Consider the following 22211-nt stretch of genomic DNA (forward strand, 5'->3'; position numbering starts at 1 on the left):
AATATTTCTCTTTCTATAACTGGCCTCGTTTAATGTACTGGACTGATTTTATGCAAATTAGGTACCATATTATTATTTTATGCGCTATTTGAATTTATTTATTTTTTAATACTACTGTGCTCACTGTGTTAATTTACCAAATGTGGTGTAATATGATACAGCTATATAGATTGTTTTTATTAATAAGATTATTTTTACGTTATATTTTAGACATGCATTTAAATCTATATATTTTTATTATTTGTAGACTCTCCATCTACACAAAAGCCCCAGTCCAACCTCATAAAAAATGATGGCAAATTCCAGTTTGCCAGCTTGCTATAGTTTATTTACTACTTTATGTTGAGTTGTCAGGACCACGTGGAAATTATGGACTAAAACGATTAAACATTATTAAAGGAAGGTAGCAAAACAGTATGAATGTAATGATTTGCATAACAATGTAGACCTACACCTGCACATAAGGTATTTGGTCAATCAAAATCTGACTGAGATGTACATTGTATTTTCTTCTGTTAAGACTAGATGTGGCATCAGTTTCTTTATTTCTTTATTTACTTTTTAATTAGTGTAATTTTCCCTGAATATCATAAATTCATGTATTTTGTCGTAACTTCAATTACTGGTAAAATCTGGCAACCCTCGAGTAACTTGAGAAGATGGAATACATTGTGTTTTGTTTGCATGGAAGTAAAGTGAGGCCAAAATGTCAACAGAAACAGACTGCATTTCTTTTAGTATTGAAACAATTTTACAGACTTACACATTTGGGAAAATGTAAGCATATGACACGTGATATTAGGAGTTATTGTATCCTAAAATATAAGAGCCAGTTATGTTTTAATACACAAATACAGGTTTTACGCGCGGTGGACAGTTTTTTTGTGTACATGTGGAACATCTGGACCTGATTAAAGTAAACGTGTTCACATCACATGGTCCTGTTTTCGTTCTCTAAAGATATTTTCCTTTAGTTGAAACGCAGAAAAATGGGTTTATAGTTTCTCATTTCTTTAACTTTTTAATGAAAGTCTGTTAAAACCACAATCACTTTAAAACTAAAACAACGTAACGTGAACATGATGTTACACATTTTTACTGACAGGTGTCGCTGTTTCTTTATGTCTGTAGTTTTCGATCCGTGTTCTGACATCTCGGCTCAGATGGCTGTTGGATTGTTACCAAAAATCGGTTTTAGTCGGGTTAATATTATAAAAGTATACAATTAAAACGGAAAAAACCAAACAAAATAAATAATGTAATATTTTGTTATTACTGTCATGTTACAATTACTCAACCCTACATAATACTGATAATTTTAACACCTTCTTCTAGTCTGTGTGGAACTCAGCGACCCTCAGTTTGTTTTAGTAATGTGTTAAACGTCATGGTCTAAACTTAGGAGCTCTCACAAAAACTGAGAGAGCATAAGGTCACCAATAGGGCAGTGGATATAGGAAGAGTCCCAAGACTTTGAAGAGACAATATTGGCATCATGACTGGCATCATAGATTCACAGAAATACCAAGGCATTTGGAGGAAGAATGTTATGCTCTCTGTGGTGAAATTGCACCTGGTGATGATTGCATTTTGTTGCAAGACACTTTTTCTGCAAGCACATTTCTAGCTCAATCAAAGCAGGAACCAGTCCTGGAATATTTACGTTTCAGATTTAAATCCAATAGGAAATCTTTGGTTGCTCAAAAGCCGTCAAACGTCAATGAGCAGGAAACTTCTGCACGAGAAAAATGGGTGAAGACTCTACAAGAGATGTCAGAAGTTAGTACTTAGTGAAATCGCTTATTAGAGGTTATTAAGGCCGAATGATGTTCTGGGGGAACATCCTGAGGATGGGGGTTGAATAATAGTGCTCATGGACTATGAGAGAACTTGATGCTGTTCATTCAAACTCGGAATTAAACTTACTCTCAGAATTGCTTGTATGTATATTAATAAACAGGCTTCTTATATATTTTATTTGATACACATCACCAAAATACTGTTTGAGTGTGCAGTCTTAAAATAACCACATATTATATTTTAGTTTGATAATAACAGACTGTAACATGCGAAGGAAAAAAATCTGTATTTATATTTTATTTTTGTTGCGCTTAGGTTGTTAAATGTACAAGAAATAAAATGACATTTAACTAATATATTTTAAACAACAATAATCTGCTGCTACAAGTTAATTTATGCGGCCAACTCAGCCAAATAGTGTGTTGAAATGATAAGACCGTAAGTTAAGCATTTTAAACCAGATATAGTATTTAATATTTGGACAATTTCTTCATTTACCTTTATGACAAAAAACACAGTTTTAAAGAATTCAACTATTTATTTCACATTTGCTCATATTTATTAGATGTCGCAGATTTTTTAGTATGTAAGAGACCACCAACAACTGTGAACAGCAATATGATTCATGACAAAATATTGTTGTATTTGTTGTCCTGCAACAAAAGCCAATAAGTAAATGAATAAATACATTTTAATGCAATCGTCCACTGAATATAAAGCACGGGAATGCAAAAGAGTTTCTAACATACAGGCCTATTCCATAATAAAACATATTTATGCCTTATCTAAATTACAGACGATCAATAGTAATAATAATAATAATAATAATAATAATAATAATAATAATGTATTAATAAGGAGTATGTATAATAATATTTTACGCATGCTTTACAAAATTTAATAATTGATACATTTTAAAACATCACAAAAAACAAAGTTAAAATAATGTTTTATTTACATAAATATTGTTTTGAATATACAATAACTATAATTAAAAATACAAAGTACAACTGACATTTAAAGTGTGCATGACATGAAATACATAATTCCCACAATAGTATTGATTTAATGTTTTTTTATTGTTTATTTTTTAATGTTACTTGTTTTAAAAATCCTAAATAATAAAAATACACAAGTTATACTGTATTTGTGAAACGTGTAACATTATGAACCCACACTTTGATGGTGACGTCATTAAGGCCAGCCAATCAGATGTTCGATGGCGTCAGCGCTGGACGCACCGAGAACACGCTGCATAGCGGTGATGTCTGTGGGTGGATAACGACCGTTTCCGAGGCAACATAACTCACATCACTATAGAAACCGCAGGTCACACTAACCTGTGACATTTGGTAAAAGTGATGCAACAACAATTCATCACAGTTTCTTTACAATAACCGATAATCTAGAAAAGAAAGGATAACATTCATCCGTCCTGACTGCAAAACTGTAAGGATAAAAATGAGCTGCAAAAGAATTAGTAAGTTTATCTTCATTTAACCTTCTGTCCTCATTATTTATTTTTCATAATTCTGCTCCTAAATATCTCTGTCTTATACCTTGTTGTTGTAATTTAATGGTACATTTTAAACTTTTACTATACACATTTTACCTGGAAAGGTAGAATTATTATTATTTTTATTTTTTTTAAGTTTTTTGAAGTTTAATTGAGGTATTACAGCTAACATTTCTAATACACTTGAATTCGACATGTATATGTCAAGTAAGTATGAGTATTTCCTTGATTTTGGCAACTGTTTTTATGTGGAACTCTTTGACCAACTGATCCATTATCTAATTTAACTTTTAATTCGTTTTTTTTTTTTTTATTGTTGGGTGAAATATAGATACAGAAAATAAGATTATAAAGTTGGTGCTGCAAAAGGTTATGTTTTTAATAGGTGGGTTTTTTTTATACCTTTTTGCATGATATCTGTGCCCATATAAACAGTTTGAGTGCACCTATTCCAAGTTTATGGAACAGTGTTTGATAAGCTGTTGTCAAGGTAGGAAAACACAAAAATTGTCCAGATGGTCAGACACAATCCAAAAAATCACACAAAAAAAAACAAAAAACAGGCCTGCTATAAATTTGGAACCAATGGCATGCTGTGTGAAAGTTTTCATAGTTAAGCAAACTTTTTATTTTTATCAATATAGGATTAGATGCTGTAGATTAGAGAGACACCTGCTCCAAAATTCACTCCTTGAAGCTTAAATAAAGATTTTTTTTTCTAAACGCATTGACAAAACAAGCAGAAGCAGGTAATTCTTAATACAATTCAGTATTTAAAAAACAGGTGGATCCATTGATATGCTGCAGGCCTTTTTTTTTTATTCGGTAAGTCCACTAAAATAATAAGTAGAAGTTATACCTGTACTGAACACCTGATTAAATTTTGGTACCTTACTGAAGAGCCTTATATTGCATAGACACCATCACTTAGCCGCCATAGTGTTGGGGTTGTAAATTTGCAAGGGGTTGCAAGGTGCGTAATTGTCATGCTTGTTTGCTGAATTATTGACACACAAACGCAACTGTAAGTTTTACACCTCTTGCTATTTTAATTATTGGAGTTGCATTTACCTGCCTAATACAGACACACTGATGTAACTGACCTGGTTTTCTCTTAATATTGTAAGATTAATAACACAGATTATATTGTACCTGCAGCCAAGTGGGCCCTTGAAATATTTTTCAGGTAGATAAGGGCCAGTGTCTTAAATTGACAGAAGGTCCAATGTCTTCGCTTGTCGCCTTTTGAAGCTCTGATTTGTTTTATTAAAATATGACAAATGCAGCCATCCTCATTAGTACTTTTTGTTACTTATTATTGTTTGTTAGCCAGTGGAATGAAAGTAATTTGCTTAAAGACAATTACTGTACATCTTTTCTTTTTCTTTTAAAATTATCAACATTTCTAACTACTATAAATTAACAAACAACAGTTCCCTTTAATGGTGGCACTTTGTAAACAGTCTTTGTTGATTTATTCTAATGAAGTGTTTAAATCTATTGGGTAGACTTAATGTGAAATGGTGCTCATGATTTGATTCGGATGGGTGCTGAGAAATGAAATATTGAGCCAAAAGGCTGTGGAGGTAATCCCCAATCCTGCCTTGTGCTCCCAAAAAAAGCAAACAATTGTGTGATTGTTGCAGGATCCTGGGAAAATGTCCCGGAGCGCATTGACGCCCCTGTTCCTTGTTCCCAGAGACTTAGTGTTCGCACAGACTGCATTGTCATGCTAATGAGCGCCTGCATGCTGTTGAACTTGATGTTGACTTCTTTCTTTACAGCCCACGTGTTTTTTTTTCTTATTCAGTCACTTGTTTGTGGGAAAGAAATCTTCTGCAGAGCTACACTGTGAAATTCATTAATCAGGCTTTTTGAAAGCGACAACAGTGAAAAGGACACAAAAGATGTATTTAATCAGAACAGGAAAACTCCAATATAAATGGTTAAAGTAGTTGGTTGAATTTGTCAACACATTAGATTTTTTCCATCTCCATATATAACAGAAATTGTTTAAATAATTTTTAGGCTAGTTTAGTCTTTGAAAATATATAATTAAACGATTTTGTAATTTGTATGCATTTTACATAAAGACTTTATAGTCTTTTGTAATAAAACAAACATCCATCTGGTCCTTACTAATCTCTACTTTTACTCTTCTGTCAAGTATTAATATTATAAATAAAAGGTCGTCAGAAAAATATTAGAAATCATCTTACAGGACACTGAAAATATGTTTATATAATATTTACTTGATTTAATCGTGTTACTCAGTTTTATGTGAATCTGTTGTGATACCAAGCTTGTCGTTAATGTTCATATTTTACATGGTAGAATAATTATTGCAATTTTTAGAATAAAAAGGTTACAAGTAAAGATAATGTTTGTATTTTGGAAACTGCGAGGAAGCGTTTTCAGCACCACGGACAGAGAAACCACGTGACCAGTGCTGTCTTAATGATTTTAATATTTAAATATGTGAGAACAAAACTGCAGAAATTCTGTTTTATTTTTAGCTTTAATTTAACAAAGCGTCTCATTTTACATGCAACGTTTATAAAAAATACAGTCAGTAATGCAGATTTCTCCATTCAGCAGACTAGCATGCCATACTGTCATCATTTGCAGCCGCCACAAATCGCGTGGAAGTGAGTGTGCGTGTGTGTGTGTGTGTGTGTGTGTGTGTGTGTGTGTGTGTTTATAGTTTTACAGGCCTTGGTTGCCACACTGTTCCTCCTGCAAATTTGTGCATATTTCTTCAAGCATGCAGGCCTGTAAAAGGAATACAATGTGAATTTAGAATTGTATGCACATGTACCTCAGTGTACTAGAAATGTTCAGACATTATTATCTTAGGGAACCAAACATTTTTAGACGACACAGTCTCTGTTTAGGACACGATTTTCAAAGCTTATTTTTTATAATCGTGTATGGCTTTTGGCATTTTAAATACCTTCAAATAATAACGTTTTACATATGATAAAAATGTATAAAATAAATTCTCTAAAAATAAGACTGCATATGTTACTGACTGATATTTTAATTGCAGTAAATATGGCAATATTGTGTACAATTTACTGTCGTCCAACTATATTCTCTTTCTTTATTTTAATTTATTGGCATAAACCAGATCCAAAATAATGTTTTTATTGGCTGTGAGTCGCATCTTTCAACAAAACGACTAAACCTTTTTAATTTTAATGCTCAGTTTTGCTTATCTAAAGCAGACATGCCGACTCAAGCATTTCACAGCAAAACGCCTGAAATACGTTATCAAAATCCTATTAAAACACGCCAAGCATTCTCTCTCTCTCTCTCTCTCTCTCTCTCTCTCTCTCTGTCTCTCTCTGTCTCTCTCTCCCTCTCATTACATTACGCAACACCACAATACATGTAATACCTGGTTAAACTAATGTAGTTGTTTCGTTATATTATTGCATTTTGTTTTATTGAATATATTGTTTATATTCTTTTATTCTTACATTCCCAAATGAGGAGCATATAGAATATTAGTTAAACTAAAGGCCTGACATGTTTCTATCTATTCATCCATCCATCCACGTTGCATTAACTTTACATTGAGAACAAGGCTGGGTACATTTTTATACATATATGAAAAAGTTAACATAATATATTACAATATAATGTAGTAGTATATCTGAATTGTCTATGGGTTGGATGGATGGATGAATGGATGGACGGATGGACAGACAGACAGAAAGAAACAGTCAGACAGACAGACAGCTAGATAGATAGATAGATAGATAGATAGATAGATAGATAGATAGATAGATAGATAGACAGACAGACAGACAGACAGACAGACAGATAGATAGATAGATAGATAGATAGATAGATAGATAGATAGATAGATAGATAGATAGATAGATAGATAGATAGATAGACTAAGATCAGTAATTTTAGTAATAGAACCCTTTGGCGCCATTGCTGGATTTGGTTTTGGTGAAACAGAGGACTTGGTGTCTTTGCTCAGCCATGTGTTCTTAATAAGCATAACGAAATCTTGATGACATCACAGCGTGTTGACCCCCTGTGGCCCAGTCCTGCCCCCCCGGTGATGATGGCAGTAGCAGCTATTGCTGCTGTGCGTTCACCTCGTACACAGACCCGCTTACAACTGCTCTTCATGCTCCGGTTCTGGTGTCCGTCTGATCCGGAAAACAGAGAAGAAATACAAGAGAGACGCTGAATCCAAAAGCGCGTTTTCTGTGATAAACTGAAGCAACATTTTTACGCGATTTCGAATACAGAAAGATGTCTTATTCGCTTCTTCTCACATGCTTCTGAGGTTTCTGTGCTCTACCGTTATGTTTCGTAAAGCACAATTTTGGACGTGGCCGCTTTATTTTTTGCAAACGAATGGTGGGATTTTGGATCTGTGTATCTAGCAGAATTTCTAAAGTGTCGGTGTGAGACGTGTGTGTGTGTGTGTGTGTGTGTTGGGCTTTTCTGGTCTGAGAATGTGAAGCATGGCACGAGTGGAAAGAGGACTAAACTGTTAAATGCGTAAGTATATGTTATATTGAATTCTTGTATGTTTAAAATATTATTTTTTAAGCCTATAAGCATTTAGCTGAACAGTTTAAGGAGTCGCTGTGAATGCAGTCTATATTGCATTTACAAATGTACATAGTTGCTTGATTATGCGCTCAGTACATTCAGTTTACTAAACAGTAATGTCAATGTTCAAGCAGTATAAACCTAGTTTAGTACTATCTTCATCATTTACATACATTGGACAGTTTACTGTGGGTATATTATGAACGAAATTTTTTGCTTTGGTTATGTTTCGCATTTTAAAAAAGCTTTAAAATATACACTGGATTATACATTATTTCACCTTTAAAATATTGCCCTATTGCTACTTGCTTGTTGTGAATGCTCAAAGTAGGTACAGTCGTGTAGGCTACACCTTGTCTAAATATTTAGCGATGATAATTACTATTTAATTTTTGGTTTCAGTAAACGTCACATTACTACTAAAAAGCAGTTTCACAGTTTCTGATATATGTTAGGAAATGATGGTTTGCTTATATATACAAAAAATATACAGTCCCCATTAGAACAATAGCAAAGCTCAATCCTTTTTAAGACATTCTCTAAAAATAGGCTACACTGAAAAGAGTACATTTACAATAAGAAAACAATACTGCAAATAGCAAGAGTTTTCTTTCTTGATATCTGCGACCTGATTATTTTCAAGGAAAAAATGTTTAGACATTTATACCAGCATTTTAAAATAATGTTTTCAGGGGGCAAAGACTAATATTTTTAGGGAAAAAATATAATATTAGGGGGGCAATAGTTACATTCTTTTAGGGGACCAGGAGTGATAATGTTATAGGGTACTGAGAGTAATATTATTTCACTGGGCACAAAGTAATATTCTTTTTTGGAGGAGGTAAAAGTCTTTAAGAAGGCAGGTGCGCTTTTCTGACAAATATTTGTCAGGAAATAAAGAGTGATATTCTTTCAGCTGGAAGAGTAACGTTTGAGGAGGCCAAAAGTAATATTATTTTTAGGGGCCAAGGCTCATATTTTTCAGGGGACCAAGAAAGTAATATCCTTTCAGATATTTTAAGGGGCCACTAGTTAAATTCTTGAGCCTAGTCAGAAGTCCAATAGTTAAATCGTTTCTGGGCAACAATATTTCAGTATGTGTGTGTGTGTGTGTGTGTGTGTGTGTGTGTGTGTGTGTGTGTGTTGGGGGGGCAAGAGTAAATGTTTTAATAGGGAACGAAAGAGCAAAACTCTGTGGCAGCAGAAATAATCTTTTGGAAGCCAACTTTTCTTCAGGATGTCAAGATTATTCTTAAATAATATATAATATTAATTAATTAATAAGTAATATTCTTCCAAAACGGCTCATAATTCTTAGATATACCCATGGCCTTAGCACACTGATTCAATCCAAACACCAGGGACTATTTTAAATGAACATGTTACATAAATGATAATTGGTCTTCACCCTTTGGTGCATTTTGAATGGAAATATCATGCATGCACGTTTAAAGGCCTTTACACACACACACACACACACACACACACACACACACACCTGGATTGTACTGCATCTCTGTGACCGTAATACAGGTTAAAATGCATGAATATTAGTATATATTCGAGTATTACCGATCACCGAGCCCCGGTTTAAGTACACTACCATATATTCGAGCCCACGTGCTCGCGTGCTCGCTTGTGTGAGTATGTGCGTGCATGTGCGAGCGTGTGCGCGCGCGCCGGTGCTGCACGCGAGCGAACGCCACAGCTCCATGTGACCACAACAGAAGCCGCAGATCCGGCCAGCGGCGCCTTTAAGAGCAGCGGATTAGTTTTTCTCTTTGGTTATCTAGCTGTATGAGTTTTATCAGATATCATAAAGCTAGAGAACCGAATGTAGAAACTAATTCCAATCACTTCGGGCTAAATCGACCATGTGGAGGCTCTTGGATTCTGGAAAAACGAGGGGGGAACTAAGCCAGAGAACGAGGCACTGAGCGCCGGGGCTGTGTGTATGAGAGACGCCGTTGCCCGATAGAGCAGGATCGTGGTGGATACGGTAGGCGACACCGTGATGGTTTGAGATTGGGTTTGGGTTTGAGTTGGGGTTTGCCTTGTGCCTGAGTCATCGTTTGAAGCATTGCATGTGGGGAAATATGCTTATTGTGGGATATTGCATGGTGCGTAAGTGCTGCTTTCTGCCTTCTGCAATGGCAGTGGCTGGTTGCGCTTCTGGATCGTTGTTGCCAGATTGGTATGTGTTAGATCTATGTGCGTTGTTATAATTACACCATATTGGGCAATACATAGTTTAGATAACCTATACTAAGCTGTAGTGTTGGGTTGAATACTTAATAGGGACGATTTAAGTCCTGTTTGACTGGAAACGAATCAATCTGGCAACCGGATGCTCGGACGCTCATTCATTCCGTTGATCAGTGATACATCCAAGTGATGGAAGTCTTGTTCTGCAAGATGTGGGAAACACGTTCCACTATGCACCATCCTTATACATTTTAGACGATTATAAAAGGGTTAAGTAATGTCTTTCAGACTATTGGTGCTCTAGTGGGCCACGTGGTTTGCCGTGCATTGGCTTGTATGTGCTCATATAAGCCACGTAATATGGAAAGCTTAAGTCAAACCCACTCTTGGGGTGCTACTTTTAACATTTTGTCAATGGATACTTGCTTATTGTGACCATATCTTTATTCTTTAGGAATTAAAAAAGAAACAGAGGATTTAATCCATAAAGAAATACAGTCCAACAAGCCCAACTGCAGAAACAGTAAATATTTAAATCCAGGTAGCAAAAGATCATTAGTGCCATATTGTTGTGTTGAATTTATATATCAACTTAATTCACAAAGGGTCGTGAAGGGTCTGGACTGTGCACCAAGTCATTGCAGGGCATCACCCACACATTTGCTAATTCATTCACCTTACTCCTAGTATTTCAGTTTGGAGCAGTCATTCTACTTACTGGCATGTTTTTTGGGTTTTTATCATGTGTACAGATGTGGGTCTTTTATATAATACTTTGAAGCGCTACTTTAATATGTATGCATGTTCTCACAAAGAGTCTTTTGATTTAGGGCCTGTAGTACCACAGTCATGTATATTTTAGTGATTTTAAGCTTTCTTACACATGTACTTCAGCTTGGCAATTACATCATAATCTGAATCAAGTGTGTTACTTATTAGTGTAGGACACTGGTACAGGACTTGGATTGTGCATCACCAGTTAGTACAGCAATGGTTCTAAAACATTTTATTATTTTATCATACTGGGCCACAGTAAGGAGTATAAACATCATAGGTTTAAAGTATTGTGCAGGCTGCACTGCTGTGTGTTGTGTGCTGCAAATAGACTGCAGGCTACATGTGTAGAGTATGAGTAAATGATTGATTGATAGACCAATCATGCTGCACTATTAACTATATATAAGGACTGTATTTGGTATAAACTGATTACTAGAATGTAAAGGGTAACATGGCTCTTTGACAAAAAAATGTGGTACCTTTTTTAAGCGTTTTATTCATATTCTATAGAAATAGCTGTTTGTGTGCATGACTGTAAGGAGAGATATTTATCGATATGTTTATCCAATTATTATTATTGTTATTATTAAGTGTTGTCAAATCACTTACTCTGACTCCTGACCATATGGATAGTTTTTCTCCAAAAATCCTGTCATGCTTTCGGGGTTTCAGGATTATACCGTAGGCCTGATTACAATTTACAATTTGATACACTTTGACAAGGTGCCAATTCTCTTGCTTTTGATTCGCGCATGTAAAGCTTCTGTATAGGCTGATGATTCAATGGCCATGGCAGCTGGTCAAGTGTGACTTAAACAGGAGGCCTCTAATCCTTTTAAGCTGTAGTATAGTAAGCTAATGGTGATGGTACTTTGGTCATGTAAGGATCTTTTATCATCTCTATCATGGCCTTGTGCATCCATCATGAATGTGCCTGTTTGTGCAACACGATTCTTACAAGGATCAGAATAGATTCTGTGTGGGTTTACACTGGGGGTTGCTGTAAAAAAGCAGACATGTTTTAGTATGTGGTAATATTGCATTTGTTATGTCCTTGTTTGATGAGCACACGTTATATGAGTCCTCTAAATTGTTAATATTTGTAGTAATTAATGCAAGTAATCCCCAGGATTTGGGTTTGCATTCATTTCCTGATTGTTTTGTATTAACTAACATATTTGATTATCTTGCCTAGCATCATCCATAGTAATCATTAAAGGAATATCATTTTCAGTTCAGATGTTTTTCCAAATTTCCAAGATATTATAACCCATAACTTTGAAAACCTATAAACATTGCATTTCCATGGACATTGTGGATATGGCCCAAAACTACTAAAAACTACAAAAATAACAATTTCTAGGGATACATTAGATATTTATAACAAGTCTAAAGCAGCATTCAAGTTCAAAGTGAAGTTCTTAATGGATAGCTTCATTAAAAGACCTGCTGCGATATCTCTTTTGCCTTGCTATTTAGCATTTTCTCTGAGGCTTCACCATGAAATTGCATATTGTTCAGACATGTAGGGTCCATTATGCTTGATGTAAACATGTCCCAGAGATAAACGTCCACTCTGAGGCCGGGCTGTCTGGGTGAGGGGTGTCCCAGACGTTTTCCCACATTAATATGTGTCTGGGCCTTCGGTAGGAGATGGCAGATGGAGTCTTGTCGTAGCACCTGGCATATGCAGCACTGTCATTGTCTACACCCATGACTAATCTTGGTTAAATGTAACCAACTCTGCATTTCAATTTATCTGCAGATTAAAAATATATTAGGAGGAAAAGAATGAGGCGAACACATATGTGCAAGAGCCTTAAATCAAGAAGATTCGTTCATAGAAAATACTGACGATTATAACATGAAACTGCAAATGCCTTACAGACAAGGATCTGGTGCTATTATTAAACAAACTCTGCATCTATTTTTATGTTTTTATACTCTAGTGTTGTGTGATAGGCTGTAAGCTACGCTGATTCTACATCTTGTAAAAATGCTGATGAAGTTAAGTTTTCACAGAATTCAGCAAATGTATAGCTATCAAAATTACATTAAGCTGTAGTACATTTTTAAAGTATAATTGTGCTATCTGAAGAAGCTCTAAGTAACATAGTCAGCAGTTAAGTAGGAGCCTTACTTATTCTTGTTCCATACAGACCACTGTAAGTGTGAAGTAAATTATGCCTCAAGATTTTAGTATGTCAGAGGATGTGCACGTGTTCATAGACTTTATACATTATTGAAAAATGAATTGCCTTTTTTTATAAATAAAAAGAAAATATAGAAGCATTTTGTTTTGACGTGAAAGTGTAATGAACTACAATGCAATGCAAGTTTCAAAATCGTAATGAGCATCATCAGTAATCTAATTACAATGCCAGGCTTCTTCAAAACATACAAGATCGCTGTTGTATTACTTGTTTAAATTAATCCTTAATTTGTAAAAGACACATTTCCGATCAAACCTAGATATTGTGATACATATTAAGCATTGTGACCATTAGATTAGATTAAACTATATTGACTTTAAAATATTAACAGTATTATGTGATAATGTAATATGCATTGTAATATTTTGTCCAGGCTATTTTTAATTTCTTTAATTTGAGAAAACCCTCTATATTCTTAAAGCAATGTTTTAAATGTATAACTATTTAAGGTTTTCTTATGGTTACTCTGCCATTATGGTTCACAACACAGACTTACCTAGTTATAGTGTTGCTGATAGGAAAACATTCATTTCTGGACTTTAACTATTTCAGTTCTTACTTTTACTTTTAGATTTCATTTAAAAGATGAAAGGTATTCCTATATGCATTTTTCTTTTTTCTTTTCTTAAAATGCAAACGTCCCTCACTTTTTGTCTGTCTGTGAATCAGGAATGTGGTAACTTAGCAACCGCTTCCGGCTCATCAGATGATACAGGCAGAAAAAGCCTTGATGTGAATTAGTCTAGATTAAAGAACATCTACATTACTCGACTCTTATTAACCTGCTATGGATGCAGAGATGTTTCCTTCAGGAAATGTAAACTACCTAGTGGCTTTAGGCTCGTTTTATATATTTAGGCTCGTTTGTGTTTTTATACATTTCAGTTCGGTTAAATATTTGTATATTATAAACTTAAACCAGAATCACTTTTATTTTACAGATGCAAAATTATTCTGTTGCTAAGTGCACCTGTAACATATTAGACACTCAAATAACACTTTTATGCATAATAAAATGGGTTATAATTGCTTTTCTTGCCTTAGATTTGGGGCCAGTGATAGCTCAGTGGTTAAGGTACTGGACTAGTAAACAGAAGGTTGCCGGTTCAAGCCCCGCCACCACCAAGTTGCCACTGTTGGGTCCCTGAGCAAGGCCCTTAACCCTCAATTGCTCATCATGTTCCGCTCATTGTGTAAGTCGCTTTGGATAAAAGCGTCTGCTAAATGCTGAAAATGTAAATGTAGATTTACTAATATTTTGCCCGTGTCCTTAATCGCAAGTCTTTATTTCCTACAAAGTGCATCATGGAGCGCTGAAAGCCTTAAGGCTGCATCCTTTTTAACCTGACCTACTGCAGTGCATTGTGGGATTTTATGAGTGCAAATGACATTGCAGTCGCTGGTTCTGGACTTGATTTATGTCCTAACAAACTCTAAGTTGTTCAGTATTTAGTGAACTCAGTGTCACTTCAATACCCTATTCACACCGTGTTTATTACCCACTGTTGGACATCCGTTAATTAAACAACAACAGTGTTTTAATAGATGCTCAACACTGCTATTTACATTTTATATAATACTTGTAATTATATAAAAATAATACTTTATTTTTATTTACTTTGCAATAGTTTTAATAATTGGACAGCCGGTCATTTCTGCGTCGTTCACCTGTTTATAGATGATCAGATTGTCGGGTGTTAAAACTGGAGCCGTTAATTCAGTTAAAACTTATACAATAATTTAGATTAAAATAATAAAAACGTCCTCAAATAAAGCTGATTAACTCTCATACCCTCGTTAATAATTTTTTTTACTGACAGAATAAATATGTTTGAACATTCTCACATAAATAATATATAAAATTACACACCCAAAAGTCGCGTTTTACATTCAGCACATGAGTTTAACTTACACATTTAACACTTTGTTTAAAAATCTGTACATCTGTAAAAATGCAAATATGTATTGAGCCTTATCAATATAGATTGAAACAATAAATAATTTATAAGCATGACTGACATTTACAGGCATTTCTGCTGTTTCTAATTGTTTATTCTCACTTTAATGTTGTCGTATGATTTAAGTGTGTTCCGTATTTTTTGCTTTTTTACGTTGATAGGAATCAAGTATTATATTTTGGTTTTATAATTTCTCACTGCCCATCTGTCAGGAAGATACAGTGCTAACACATACCCCCCCCCCCCCCCCCACACACACACACATACACACACAATGCAGAATTTATATAAAAATGTCTACATTTCTTTTTATATGTGGATTTCTAATAATGAAATAAAATTTTTATTAAAATACTACAAAGTGATAAAGAAATTACAATTGTGAAATCATTAATTATTAAGTCATCATAAGTACTTCAATTTTCTTGTTTTTATAGTTTTTTGCCATTTTCCTTTAGAATCTTACTCTATAATTTTAGGATAACATAGATATTCCATTTGGTTTGGCTCTTTAAAATGAAAACTAGATTTAATTGAAAGATTACTGTTAAAATAATTCCAAATGTGTGTGTTTCTATTTTTGTAAAAGGATTTAGGGTGTTAGTACATTAGGAGATATGCATTTAAGATAATTTTAAGCCACACCCGTTTTAAATCTGGCAGGCTTTATGCCTATTTATATTTATGTATACAGGATTTGTATTTTGACATCTACGCTTGTTTATTTAAATGTTGATATAAATGCACAGATAGACGTCTACAGTTATTTTTGTCTGTCCATGTTTTTTTTTTTTACATAATACATTATAAATACACTCTGAGTTCTTTTTTGTTGCAGGGGTGGTACCCTCAGGGCTTTGTCTTTTGTACCTGTAATATGCATCATTGGTCATTTGAAAAAGCATAACATTTGTACAACAGTGAATTATGTAGCTCATATAAGGTTCCTTGTTCCCCTGTTACAAAACATATTAAAGGAGCAAGAAAGGGAATATTTTTCTGATAGTGTCGATGTTTTATGTAGCCAGAGATCACTGTGTGCTCTTCTGAAGCATTTTGTATTTAAGTATTACAATTATCTGTTTTGTTTTGTATAGGAGCTTTTGTGTGAAGCCAGTTCCACAAACCAACTTCATGAGGCCTTCAAGTTCTCCTTCAAGTTTCGGTGAGTTTTGCTGCCCCTTGAGCTTCAACACACCCTGCCAATGTAACCTTGACTTTCAGTCTGACTTAGGTCATGTACTACAACACTAAATTGTAATATAATATAACATATAACATATCATTTAATTATAAATAGCAATCCTCTCTGAATCATACTTGAACACTTTTGCAATTACTGCACTGGGTGCTTGATATTTGGAAAGTGGATATTTATTATTTCAAGTAGAGACTTTTTTATGAGGTGAGGAAGCAGCTTCCTTGTACAAAAATGGGTGCAGAATAGCAAACATACAGGGGATTACTATGGCAACAGCGTTTGCCCTTGCTCATTGGTGCCAAACTGTTAGGCTGGGGGAAGTCATGTGACTTGAGTCAGAGCGAATTTCTCATGGCGTCGGCTTCGGTTTTCTTCTATTTGTGCTCATCCAAAAAGAGATACAGGCTTCTGCACTAGGCCTGTGTGTGGCATGTCAAGTCTGTCACTTTGCACGGTTTTCAGTTGCTTATTTTTATGCTAAGGTTTAGATTTAGAAACTGCCTGTTCTGATTGCATTTGTATATTTTTTGGCTAAATCAAGAAATCATTTACGAGTTACGATGAGTTTCTCAGTCCATACAACTTGATTTATTTTTATGGTATTTAATTTGGTCCATAATAGAATGTAAGGTTTATATGTGTGGAGTGGAATTTACACCACATGTTAATTTAATAAGTTAGTGATGATAACCTAATTTTACCAGCTATAACCATGAACATTTTGTGCAACATGGGGTTTTTGTGTTCAGCTGCTTTTTCTCCCTTTAGCATCTCTCACCTCTTTGCTTTTTCTCATAATGCCCTGATCCGATTAGTTACTTTCCTCGCGGTTGGCACACACAGCTATTTCTGTAATCTATATTTTAATTCCTTTGTCCATCTCCTTATCCCTTTACGATATTGCAGGGGGTCTGGCGTGTATGTAAGGTGTGCTCATGTGGAAAAGGCTATGAGGGTGGTTCAGTCCCTCACCTTTCTAATTCCTCTCCCTCCCTCTTTTTTTCTCCACTCTCTCTTACTCATCTTTCCCCTCCCACCTTCACTATACCCTAAACTGCTCTCTCTCTATCTCTCTTTCTCACACACACACACACACACTCATACACACACACACACACACTCACAACCCTATTCCAGACTCGCTCACTGGCTCCCTTCTCCTGCCTCACAATCTCAAGTCAGAGTTCAATGGCGCATTTTCCCCTGCTATTCTAGTGGATGGGGGCAGGCATCCAGTGTGAACTTTAGCTGCAATTCTTCGGCACACATGCATTGTGAAGCATAGATTGAAAAAAATGAGCAGGGTATTTTTAACTGCCACATACAGAGCTTATACACGCTCTTCTGCTCTCCATAGATGTCCATTTTTTGTTGTGTTGAGAACTAGGAAGATTTACAATATTTTCAACACTTATGTAATGCTGAATATAACACACATATACTTTGCATTTGCAGCATTTAGCGGACTTACAATTATGACTGAATACAAGGGGCGGCACGGTGTCTAAGTGGGTAGCACTGTCGCCTCACAGCAATAAGGTCCTGAGTTCGATCCCCAGGTGGGGAGGTCTGGGTCCTTTCTGTGTGGAGTTTGCATGTTCACCCCGTGTCTGTGTGGGTTTCCTCAGGGTGCTCTGGTTTCCTCCCACAGTCCAAAGACATGAGAGTGAGGTGAATTGGAGACACTAAATTTTCCAAGACTGTGTTCAATATAACGTTGTGAACTGATGAACCTTGTGTAATGAGTAACTACTGTTTCTGTGATGAATGTAACCAAAGTGTAAAAACATGACGTTAAAATCCTAATAAACAAACAAACAAACAAGACTAAATACAATTTCAGAAAATGAGAGTTAAAGGCTTTGCTCAGGGGCCCAGTAATGGGAACTTGATGGTGGGGCTTAATCTGTCAACTATCTGATTACTAGTCCAGGACCTTAACTACAACTGTCCCAAAAAGTTTAAATAGATTAAAATAAATGAAAGTTTTGTTGGATAAAGCAAATAATTATTGTTTTGTCCCCAGTCTCTGACCTGAGATAACATCACTGATTGAATAATTACAGTTACAATAACTAATAACTTTAAATCTTCAAATACTGGGGTTTGAACCAGCAACCACCTGAATACTAATCCAGTAACTTTACCACTAAGCTGCTACTGTCCCTATTATTTAGCATGGTCCCTTACAGATTAAAAGGTTTTAATGCCACCATACATGCCTGACATATAGACATTTGGACAGACTTAGGTTTGCAGAAATAGCAAAAATTAAATATGTTTATATAGAAAAATATTCATTCATTCATTACATTCAAGGCGTTCAATGGACAATTTTATCCAAAGGGACTTACAATTTTGACCAAATACAATTTGAGCAATTGAGGGTTAAGGGCCTTGCTTAGGTGCCCAACAGTGGCAACTTGGCAATGGTGGGTCATGCCACCATAATGACAAACAAATAAATACACTGTAGTGTTTGAGACCCTGCAGTTTACAGTTCTAGTACTGTTATGTATTTTATGAATTTTATAAATAGACACGTTTTCTTTTAGTCTGTTGATTTGTAACTCATCCTGTCTATCTAGAGGTCCCTTACAGGGGCTGAAAAAACTCTAGACATCCCTGCCTTACACACAGTTTTGGTTTTCAAAGTATGTATTGAGACATCCCTGTAGTATTGATCTGCTTTAATAATAGAAAAATTTGTTGTGATCTTTTTGTGGTGCAGCTGACAAGGCATTTATAAAAGAGCTAGACATCCTAACTCTGTCACATTTGTCAGGCCACGACAGGAATTCTCTTTCATTCAATTTCTTCAAGAAATAGAGGGGAACATTGGTGCTACAGAGCCATTGATCACCTACAGTATCTGGAAGCATTAGTCACTGCAAAAACTGAAAGCTGAGGGCAGAAGGGCACAAAACAAAGCAGAGAGTGGCGCCTGTCATGAAGCGACGCCTTTCCATCATAAGAAAAAAGAGATTTGGCTTTTTTCCACTTTCAGCACAGAGAAACAGTCAGTGACATTGGCCTAGTTCTGGCCTGGCTTTGCCCAGAGGAAGAATTGAATTGAGGAATCAGAGAGAAAGGATCAGAGGGGACTCAGTAGCCTGTGGCTATCTCCCCCACTCCACAGCATCTAACTACCTCTCAACCTCGACATCCTCGATCCCTTCTCCCTTCTCTCCTGCCTCTTATATCTCAGCCTCCTGCTCCATATTAGCTCAGCCAATCGAACACTGAGAGAACACAGATCAATCACAAACAGCTTTTTTTTTTCAAGCAATTAAAGTGAGTAAGAACGGGAGGAATAGCTTAGCAAATTCTATATGAAAAGCAGAATCTATAAAATTGAGTATTTTGTTAAAGTTCCGTCTGTGCAGAAGTACAGTCACTGTTTGATGGGGCAATACATCATGGTTCATTATCTGCACTGGATATATTCAGAAAATGTATAAAAAGAATAGAAGAAGAAGATATTTAGTGTAGAAATTTGATGTTTGATGTTGAGAGCAATGAAATTGTATTATACTGTGCTTTTTATGGGTGTCTAGTTGAGTAAAAAGAAAGTTGCTTTACCTCAACCACTCTTTATGACTACTTACAACTACTTATTATAACATGTAGACATTGTAGAATTTTAATTAACATTTCAACATCCTGGATTTATTGTTAAGTAAACCAGTCTAACATAGATTCTCTTTTATGATGTAATATCCTGCCCACACATTTTTTTTCATGAGTTTAAAATTAAAGGTTCAGTGATTGGAATGTTTTTGAGAAGCCATCCTGTTTTTGATGTTTTAATTTTGTGTCCCAATTCGATAGATTATGGACATAAAATCTTGCCAAACTATTTTATTTATTGAGTAATTTATCATTTCTTTAATTTATGGTTGATTATGGTATGGTCAGATGTTCTGACATAAAGACATTTGGACAGACTTTGGTTTGCAGAAATGGCAAAAATAAAATTTCGTCGGATGCTTTAAAAATACGTTTATACAGAAAAATGTTCATTTATTCATTACATTACATTTAAGACATTCATTGGACACTTTTATCCAAAGCGACTTACAATTTTGACTGAATACAATTTGAGCAATTAAGGGCCTTGCTTAGGTGCCCAACTTGGCAATGGTGTGGGTTGAACCAGCAACCTTAACCACTGGGCGCAAGGCAGGAATCCACTCTTTATAGGGCAAGTCGATTACATGGCAACACACACTGAAATGTTCTGTTACTCACATAGAATTGCAATTTAGAGCAACTAAATCCACCTAATGCATGTTTATGGAAGGTAGGAAAAAACTAAAATACCAAGATAAAACCCACAACTTGGACCCATCTTACTGTGCAACCGTGACAAGTATTTATTGAGTCATTTGAGAACAAAACAAAGTGATAGGATCTGAAATTGTTACTTAATAGCCAGTTTAATATTTTATTGTTTAACTGCTCTTTATGCCCTGTAATGGATTAGGATCATGAACATGATGGTGTAGTTTTGCCTTGCCCTAACTGTTCGTAGGTAGGCTCCAGACTCAATGTATCTCTGATCAGGATTAAGATAAATAAATACATGTATGTATTGTTTATTAAATTTTATTAAATTGTTATTATAGTAATGATAGTAATATTGGTGATTATTCACCATTCAGTAATCTTTTTTTTTCTCAGTGTAAAAATAGTTCCATTTCAACATGAGCCTCACACAATAGTTTGGTTTAGAAAACATGTCGCTGTTGCAGACGTGGAAATCCAACCGTTAATAAATTGCATTTCATAGTTGAAATTAGTTTAAAAGCCTTGAATTGCCAGAAGAAATAAAGGCAAAAGTTCCCAGGCTTTTAATTGCTTACAGCACAAATGACACTACATGGCTTTCTTTGAAAGTTGATTTAAATTATAACCGTGGCATTATACAGCCTGAAAGCAAATAAATCTTTTTAAATGAATACACGGAGAGGCTGAAAGGCAGCACAGAGTGGCTGCTGCATGTGGAGTACCAGCGGATGCTGACATAAATTAAAGCCTGCATATTTTTCCTTTTTGCTTAAGATAAAGGTTCTAATAATGTCTTTTATTCATTAAAAGGGGGGGCACAGACCCCCATTTTCCCAGGCAAAAAGCTGGCCATTTCAGGCTAAGAAACATTTCCAGTGGATGAAGAGGCAGTTGATTTTCTCAGGGAGAGAATGGGCCAGGCAGGCCTCTCTGACAGTGCCATGCAAAGCACTGCTTCAATAGCAGCGAGGTGTATTTTTGAAGAAAGAGGGAGGGGGTATACGGAGCCAGAAAGGGGGAGGAGGAGGGAAGTGCTGTGAAAAGGCAGCAGGCTGCAGAGTGAATGGGGACAGCGGGGAGGGGGGCAGTGGGCCGCGCTCCTTCATTGGCCCAACGCAACGGCCGCAGCGGCTGTGAAAAGAGGTCTCCCCTTTTTCCCACGACCCGGCAAACGGGCCCAAACAGTGGCCCAGGCCCGACGGGGTCAAGTCACAGTGCTAATATATACACTAGGCCTGTGAGCACACAATGCGGACACGCAGCTCATTTATTCGTTGTGTGCAGACAGACATGTGCGCACACTGCCACCGTCAAGATCAAGACAGGGAGGGGGGCGAGCCAAGACCCTGACACTAATTTTGATCGCATTGAGGCCATTGTCTAGTTCTGGTCTAGTTCTAGATTTTGCAAATTAACAAGTGAGTGGGACACACACACACACACACACAGTCACACACACACAGTCCGACACCTGCTGTCCAGCCATGCAACTGTTCCCTTATATTGATATTATTAGAAGTACATTTCAGTTTCTCATAATACATCAAAATATATATATATTTAAAAATACATATCAAAATATAGCTCTTATGTAGGGCTGTTTCAATTGCTATTTTGAGGAGTGTGATAAACCATAATCACAAAAAAATCAATTCAGCTTTATAAATATA

General features: G+C 35.7%; 1 long non-coding RNA gene across 2 annotated transcripts in view; it reads left to right on the forward strand.

Annotated features, from left to right (window-relative positions):
• Window positions 1–3218: 3218 nt before the first annotated feature.
• LOC134331065 (uncharacterized) overlaps window positions 3219–22211 on the forward strand; it is a 48831-nt gene continuing 29838 nt past the window's right edge. Inside the window, exons 1-2 of one of the 2 annotated variants that reach the window (XR_010015097.1) lie at window positions 3219–3280; window positions 16148–16215. This is a non-coding gene — a long non-coding RNA (uncharacterized LOC134331065). Of the gene's footprint in view, window positions 3281–7754; window positions 7844–16147; window positions 16216–22211 lie in introns of those variants that run through there. The other variant, XR_010015096.1, reaches the window with a different exon arrangement.

Source organism: Trichomycterus rosablanca, chromosome 17 (assembly GCF_030014385.1).
Source record: "Trichomycterus rosablanca isolate fTriRos1 chromosome 17, fTriRos1.hap1, whole genome shotgun sequence".
NCBI classification, from domain to species: Eukaryota; Metazoa; Chordata; class Actinopteri; order Siluriformes; family Trichomycteridae; genus Trichomycterus; species Trichomycterus rosablanca.